The sequence below is a fragment of the Macrobrachium nipponense genome, chromosome 21, assembly GCF_015104395.2.
Source record: "Macrobrachium nipponense isolate FS-2020 chromosome 21, ASM1510439v2, whole genome shotgun sequence".
Classification (NCBI taxonomy): Eukaryota; Metazoa; Arthropoda; class Malacostraca; order Decapoda; family Palaemonidae; genus Macrobrachium; species Macrobrachium nipponense.
The window spans coordinates 21,104,780-21,113,982 of NC_087212.1; positions in this window are offsets into that span (position 1 = coordinate 21,104,780).

The window sequence follows — 9,203 nt, forward strand, 5'->3', positions numbered from 1 at the left end:
GAAATGTGTCTTTTAGAGCATTTTTATCCCACTGAGCCTCCGAAGCTAGGAATAGACCCTGACAGTTTCAGCAGTAGTTGTGGTGTTACTGGGCAAACGACAATAGACAGAAGACAGTTTAATTGACAATAAGAGTCTGTCACTCTTGGATAACTGTCTCTTGCCTTCTTTCTTTCTTTTTAATGGATTGGTTGTGGCTGCCACGTTCCGTTGTGGCTGCCAGAACGTGGTAGAGGGATTGGCTCAGAGATTAGAAGCCTTTGACTTGGGTTCTTTTACAAGGTGCGAGGCAGGAAGGAGAGGGCGGGTGACAGGACCTTTCAACAAATTTTTACTTCTGTTCAACATAATTTCTGCTTAAGAAAATGGCAAGAATGTACAAGCAGAACATGAATTATTGATGAAAATAGAAACTCTTTAATTAGTGTCTTGAAATGAGTTTTCCCCACAAGAAGGGACGTTTAATCTGTTAGCAAAAAATGCCGTTGCGTTGAAAGAGATGGAAGTTATTTATCGTTGCAATAACTCCTTCACAAATTAAGAGGCTAAAACTTACAACCAAAAGGGAAGAATTTTACCCTTACAGATAAAACACGAGTCATTAACTATAAGAATGACTGCATATTAGCCCATGAAATGTTTACAAAAAAAAAAAAAAAAAAAAAAAAAAAAATAGTTTACTATTTTACTGGGAATGAGTGAAATATAAAAAGAACGCAGATTTTCTCAAAATATTTTCATATTTCGGATCACTTATAAAAGCAGCAGTGGTGTAACATCCCATTGAATGTATTAAGCTCACCAAAATATCATATGCATACATACATATACATACCTTCTACATGCATACGTACAAACATGCATAGATGTTTTTGTGTGCATACCAACAGACTTGATAATGATCCCTGTCTGAAAGCCATAACTGATACCACCTCCGTGATGCCCTCCCCCCAAAATGGCTAAATCAATACCCCTTATTATCTGATATATTTGAGGAGAGCTTCTTCGCCTTTATGCTGAAGGGCCCCTTGATTGACAGGAGAGTGGCCGTGAGGGGTCACTCACACGGGCGGTTCGACCAGTGTCTTCCCCCCCCCCCCCCCCACCCCCCCCCCCCCCCCCCCCCCCCCTTTCCCTTTTTTTCATAGAACAAACACACACACACACACACACACACACACACACAACGCGCCCGCAAACACACTGGGAAATGCCTTGTCAACGAAAAGCCATCGTGTCTTTTAACGCAAACATTGACTCAAGGGTGTCCAGTCTCCTTTTATATAGGGCATTTCCATGTCAGGGACGCCGTGCCTGATTTGGATAAATGGTGGAAACAGTAGCTCTCTCTCTCTTCTCTCTCTCTCTCTCTCTCTCTCTCTCTGTTATGATTACTTTTTCGACTGAAGAACAATATCCAATGTATTAAAAATATTAATTGATAAAAAAAAAGTTGTTATTTCAACGGGTTTGAGTGCCAATTCATATTGACGTAGATTAAAATGCATTAAGAATGTGTGAATAAAAAATAGGTATGTAAAGTCTGCCACTCCGACATATAGCAGGGTGATGACCAACAAATTACTGTTATATACTTCAAGGATGTAGACCGTTTGAGCCTGATATTTTAGGCATACACAAATAATATTGAAGCCAATGAAGAGCGACTGAATTTTGCAGATGCAAGTAGCTGGATGGGATTACCAGCGAGACGTTGCAGGTTGATCGAGTTGCGGACCAATTTTACGAAAGTTGTCTGGATGAGGGAAAGCTTCTGAAGGAATGGATGTGGGGATTGTTCCTTTTCACAGATGTAAAGATGAAAGAGGCTTAGAATATTAGGAATATGTTGATCATTATTACAGGAAAGCATTTCAACTGATATAGTAAGACAGATGAGAGTGACAGAAAAGTGAAGGATCTTGTAGCTTCAGACAAGGAAGGCGATGTGTGGTGAGGTTGTAGTGAAAACTAAGTCACTGAGAGCTATTTAAAGTTTTTGTGATGGAAGCACAACTTGTGTTAGAATTTGTAGGCAAAAGATAAGATAAGAGTGTGCTATGTCTCCTAAGTTATTTGATGCCTTTATGAATGGAGTGATGATTTACGTCATATAAAAAAACACTGAATGTTGGGATAATATGCGATAAATGGAGTGTAAAACGACTGATGCTAGTAGTGATACAGCATTGACAGTACTAATTTGAGATAGTGAGGAGAAATTAGTGAGTTTGAAAGTGAATGAAAGGAAAATTTTAAAGCAATTGTTATAAAGGTTATAATGATATATGGTAATCAAGATTATGGGGCAATGAATTTTAACCTGTATGGTGAAAGAATACAAGCGGCTATTTCGTATAAGTATTTGAGAGTAGATCTACTGAAACATCATAGGATAAAAGATGAGGCAAATCACAGAATAGTTGAAGCAAGTGGGGTAGCATGGTGTTTGTAAATTTGGAAAAGGACAGGATTATCTGCAGAATCAAGGAACACAGATTTAATTCTGCTTATCTTCATGTAATTATTTTGGAGGTAAACGCGAATGAAAGGATAAGTTGAAGCTGTTGAGATTAATTGTCTGCAGTGCATATGTGGTGTGTCAAGAACTAATAATGTGAGAGGTTTGGGTATGCGCAGAAGTGAGAAAAATGAGCGTAGGTAAAAGAATGGATCAATTTTGTTTGTGGTGGTCTGGTCACTTGAGGTAAGCGGAGGATGTATATTCTCGATGTTAGGGAAAACGAGGAAAATAAGTTGTAGGAAGTAATAAATAGATGGTGCGATTTGATCATAGTAAGAATGGGCGAGAATACCCAGGAAGCAAGAGAGTCTTTGCAAGGTAGAAATAACAGGTGCAGTGTGAGTGGATGTAGTTTTTTTTTTCTTTTTTGCTTCTAATGTCAGTGTACGAAACTGCTGATTCTGTGGAAATGTACATCGCAGAGGATCCAACAACAAATTCATTAGTTAAAGCAAGAATGTGGCTCTGACTGTTGTGTTATTTTCTCCGAAGCCACCCTCTGTTATGGCAGACGAACTTATGTTTAGGAAAAAAAAAAATGTGTATTCAATATTCCCCTCACACAGACAAAAACCCAATGTTTACCATATCGTCTTTAAAGAAAAAGACTTTTTAAGGCCTTTAGTGCTCTAGTGGACGAGTTGTTTGACAGATGAAGATCGTTATCTGGCTGGAAATCTATGCGAGTGAACTCAGCACCTGAGTCGCTCTATTAAATCCATTATTAACCGTTCCAAGTAGTGTGATGACAGGCCCTGGGCAGCTGACTAATAAACAACAAAGTGAGGGCTACGAGGTGTGGAGGGAGGGAAACGGAGACGCCTGGTATTCTTCACTATTTACTTCTCTGTTTGAAAATGCATCATAACGAATGCGGCGCAGTCTATTTTTCTATACATCGTATAGTCAAGGCCACCGAAAAGTGATCTATCTTTCGGTGGACTCGGTATAATGCTATATGGGCCGCGGCCCATGAATTTTTAACCACGCCACGATAGTGGCCTAGCCTATATCATTGCCAGACGAACGAGTATGTCTAACTTTAACTTTAAATAAAGTAAAAACTACTGAGGCTAAAAGGCTGCAATTTGTTATGTATGATGATTGGAGGGTGGATGATCAACATGCCAATTGGAAGAACCCTTGCCTCAGTAGTTTTTAAGATCTGAGGACAGACAGAAAAAGTGCGGACGGACAGACAAAGTTTTCTTTTCAGAAAACTAAAAACTTTAATTATATAAAAAGAAACGGTGTGGCAGGAAAAGTATATGGGGGATAGAGAGAGGTGAAGGTCGAGGTCGAGGTGGAGCTCTGGAGTATAAGATCGTTTTACTTCCACTTAAGGGTCGAATGATGGAGGGTAGGAGGGATCACATCGACGCTTGGACAGATATTATAGCAATGTGAGGAGTTCCTTCATGAAAGAGGAATGTCGAGAAAGTGATCTTTTGCTACATTTCGGAACGTTTAAACAGAACAGTAAATAATTACATATCTGAACAGAATTTTTTAATACTAATATATATATATATATATATATATATATATATATATATATATATATATATTATAAACATATGTATATTCATATAATATATATATATGTATAATATATATGTATTATATTATACATATGTATATTATATATACATATATATGTATATTATACACACATGTATATATAAACATATACATATATATATTATATATGTAAGTATGTACCTATGTTGTGGGGTATATAAAAGAGGAAAGTTACCCATCGACGAAAATTTACTGGACATTTTGTTCACAGTAATAATAAGAATAATCTAATAATAATAATAATAATAATAATAATAATAATAATGCAGATAACTTGTATTTCAATGAAATGCTATACATTGTAGGAAAAAAATCTTAACAAATAAAACCATTCATAGGCTTAAAGATTTCAGGATGATTAAACCGGAGACGCCCCAGAAGGATTAAGATAAATTACCCATCAATCATGTGGTATTCGACGAATGAGGCCCATTCTCCTCACTTCTTTATTTATTCGTTTCAGTAATGGCAGCCTTTAATTTTCTTCATAGAGGGGTTCCCATCTCATTAAAAGAATCTGCTCCCTGCCCTGGGAGATCAAAGCAGCCTCTCTGTGGTTCGAGTTTACATTACAAATACTTTAGGTAACTCTCTAGTTATTCAGTTTTTTTTTTTTTTTTTTTTTTTTTTTTTTTTTTTTTTTTGCAGTCAGATGACTGGAGAAGTACATAAGTAAATCGAAATTTGCATCGTGATTTATAGGTATAGGTACTTTGATGTATAGTAATAATGAAATTTAGAAAAAAACACATTGCATAGAAATAAATTTAGTAAACGATTAGTATAAAAAAGTCATATTTTCCAATACATACGGGTCTAGGGTTGACCAGCCAGATGGATAATTAAAGCGTGGACGTGCATGATTGAATCGCAATTTGCATTGTAATTTAAGGGTATGAATACATGAATGTATAAGGAAATTTAAAAATAATTACAATGCATATAAATAATTACGTAAATTAGTAAACGATTGATAAAAAAACCAACTTTCCAATATATATGGGGTCCAGAGTTGTCCTGACAGAAAAGGGAGAGAGAGAGAGAGAGAGAGAGAGAGAGAGAGAGAGAGAGAGAGAGAGAGAGCTGGATAAGGGGATGAGGAAAAGGAAGGATTAGAAGGGTCATAAGGAAGTCTCTCTCCCTACGTCCTGGATAATTCTTGCTTCCTTTCAGCCACCGGGGTTTGATGGGGTGTCTCCCAGTGGTAGGTAGAAATGTTAGGTCCACGGCGGCGAACAGCGGGACGCTACATGTGCGGTGGCCCTTTATAAGGAAACGCCAGGTGTCCTTTGAAGGGAAGATCTGAAAGTCCGACATGTATTTCATTTCGTTTGTTCGTCGAGTTGAATTTTTATTTTATTTTAAAAGAAGGTAAAGTTGGAATTATATGTAGTACTGGAAATAGGCACTGAATCTGTACTTTTGATATTGTTGGGCACCTGGAAATATATCTCAAGTATAAAAGGCCCATTAAAACATTCTGGTTTAAAGCTTAAGGACTATATTTCAGTGAATTGACTCCCACCTTATCAAGTAGTGAATGTGTGTACATATATACATGCACATATGTTATTGTATATATATATATATATATATATGATATATATATATATAATATATATATATGTGTGTGTGTGTGTGTGTGTGTGTGTGTGTGTGTGTGTGTTGTGGTGTGAAGATAAAGCATAAAACACTATTTGAACTTGCAACCACATATTTCGAGCACTTCCTTTTGTGATTAGGAGCACGGAAGGAAGTGTTCGAAGTACACGGTTGCAACGTTCAAATAATGTTTTATGGGCCTTTTATATTCCATATTATACTGTTGTATTACAGTAAAAGACATTCATATGTATGTATATATATATATATATATATATCATATATATAATAATATAATATATAATAATATATATAGAGAGAGAGAGAGAGAGAGATGAGGCGAGAGAGAGAGAGAGAGTGTTATTTCCAGGAAGGTCAAAACCAGCACAGTTTCTAAAACCCAAATTCCAGCGTCCAGCGTTCTGTGATACCAGCGAGACATATGATACCAATTCAGCGTCAGCCCATTTGACAGAATGACAGTAGAAATGTATTGCTCCTTACAATAGTGCTGTGTAAATCTATGACGAACGCCACCAGGATATGATCAAGGCAATTGGTTCACGCCCGAACAGGAAATCGCTCCGAACACGACAACATTTGATGGCCGTCGGTGTCTGCTCGAATGTTAGGTTATCGAAACCTACGCTTTTGAATTATGCGTCAGTCTAAAATATATAGGGGCGAAAAAAAAATCTGTTTGAATGTGAAATGATACGCTATGCTGGCAGAGTCGCTTGTCTCTTGTAGTATAATAATTTTGAGCTTGGCGGAGTAGTATAGAAATGGCTTGTAAAACAAACAAGTGTTTTAAAAACGCGCCGAAGTTTCTTCGGCGCAATTGGGGTTTCTGTACAGCGTATAATGCTGTATGAAACTCAGCCACGGTCCAGTGGTGGTCTGTGTTGTTGGTACCTATAGCGGTGCTAGACGCACGATCATGGCTAACTTTAACCTTAAATAAGATAAAAACCACTGAGGCTAGAGGACTGCAATTTGATATGTTTGATGAGTGGAGGGTGGATGACCAACATACCAATTTGCAGCCCTCTAGCCTCCGTACTTTGTGTAAGTACTGTGGGCGACAAAAAAAGTGCGGACAGACAGACAAATAGCCATCTCAATAGTTTTCTTTTCCGCATTCTGATTGCATTACATCCTTTCTTCAGTGGGATAAAACAAGCATACCACGTTAGATACTTGTCATTTACTGTAAGTTCGTATAAAGATAATAAAGATTAGGAGTACCTCTGATCCTTGAGTAGTTTGAAGAACCTTTCATTTTCTGAGTCTAGTAGTTTGACCTTTTCGGAGATCGGTTTCTATAGCATTCTGTCCAATTAATAATTTTCGATAAACATAAAGTAAGGCTTCCCCTTGGTTCGTGGCTTGCGCCCTCCCCCCCGCCCCCGCCCCCTTTTGTTTTTATTTTACTCGAAGGAAAATTTGTTATTGCTTATTTGTTTTGGTCCTTTGAAGAAATAGTAGCGTGTCCTATCTGACTCGGTGTCCTTTCCGTATAATCTTGCTTCGTCTCCTATAATCCTTCATTTTCAATAAGGCGCCTAAGTCAAAGTGTCACGTTTAATGTCTTTGAAATTTGTTGAACAGTATGACATGTCAGCTGTTCGTATCTAGTTCACATATAACCAACATGTGGGAATGCTGGAAGATTGTTTCTGTGTGTGTGCTAAGAGAGAGCTGATGTCCATACCGTTCCTTGGATAGACATTATTTAATTGAAATCACGAGTTGCGCGATCAGCCAATCTCCACTTGCGTTGTAGTATCTTGTTCTGACGACTGGCAGAAGGTTATTTAGTGCCACGTAATTTTCTTCTCTGGGAGAATCATTCACCTGCAACAAACAAGTCCCGTGATATCCTTACTGGAAAGGATTTCTTTCCAGCGCATCTGTGGAGAGAGAATTGGTTTCGGTGAACATCCGTGTTCTTCAGATTGCGTTGCCTTTTCAAGTGTGATTCAATTTGGCGCTAGCGTGCGAGCCCGTCATGAGACCGCTTTGATATGTTCCATTTTCATTTGCATTTTTTCTTGAACTAAGGGGACTTCATTGTTTTATTTTTCCCGAGGAAAATAGACCTGTCCCCTGAGCCCTTGATCGCTTAATTCTGACAAAAATCTCTTCGGCAGAAGTCATCCTAATGGAGGTGATTCTGATATTCTGTTGTTTGTTTGTGGAATTTTTGTTTATCTCTGTTTAGCTACAATACATCTGTTTGTACACAACTCATATAATTTCATTATTTTGCTTTTTAACAATGATGTGCTTATCTCGACACCGACGCAGTCTCTCTCTCTCTCTCTCTCTCTCTCTCTCTCTCTCTCTCTCTCCATTTATGTTCTACGGTACGTAATCTCCACATGCTAAACTTTTATAGTTTCGTACCCAGAAATTGCGTTCTCTCTTTTTTTTTCCCTTTTTTTTTGTCTTTATCAGGGTCTACACGTTCCACTCGGCCACTTACTTTAGCCCTTAATGAGACTGTTTACAGGCAATTATTAATTTTAACGACACTGGATGGCCACGTGCTTTGCCCTTGTGCGCGGTTTCAGCATTTCATGGTGTTCTTCTCTCTGTTGGAAAGAATATTTTTCCTCAGAAAAATCTTCATACAAACGTGCAGATTATGCAGACATTGGAAGAAGAAGAAAATCATGAATACACGTAGACAAAGGCGGCTTTAGGGGACGATAAAGAGTGAAGGAGAAACAGGTGTTAAAGGAACATTTTTTAGGGAATATTTTAAGGTGTTAAAGGAATATTTTTTAGGGAATATTTTACAATCCTTCTCTCCAAGATCTTTCATGGACTATTCAAATTCTCTTAAGAAGCACAGCATTGATTAACACTTCTGCACAAGTGCGTTCATTCTTTAGCACCAGTAAAAATGTAGTCATTGTTTTTGAGGGATGCGTTTGCACATGGAAGTTGCTTAGTCTAGTAGCTTAGATTTCGACAAAATTGCTACAGGGTAGCTCAGTGATGATGCTTATTTTAGTAACCTTGATCACGAGTATCGATCGGTCAACAGTTTGGAAGAGGGAGCTAAGGCTTGTGTCTGTTATCGGCATCGAGTGATTCTATCCCAGTAAACACAAGATATTCATAATAACATACATACATATATACATACAGCTAGATATACACGCGTTTACACACACACACAGATATATAGTGTATATAGTAATATCTATATATCTAATATATATGTATAATATATAGATATATATATATTATATGTAATATATATAGTATATATAATATATATATATATATATACACACATATATTCTGTTTCGCATTAATGCTAATCAAACTTGTCCTATGGTTCGCGCCCCGGGTAGACCGACCGGACGAAATTATTATCTAGAAAAAATTCCCCTTCAGTCAACTATATGAAAATATATTAATTCTGAGGTAGAGCGAATTAGATTAAACGACATTTGGAGCTTAAATGCGTATATATGAATCA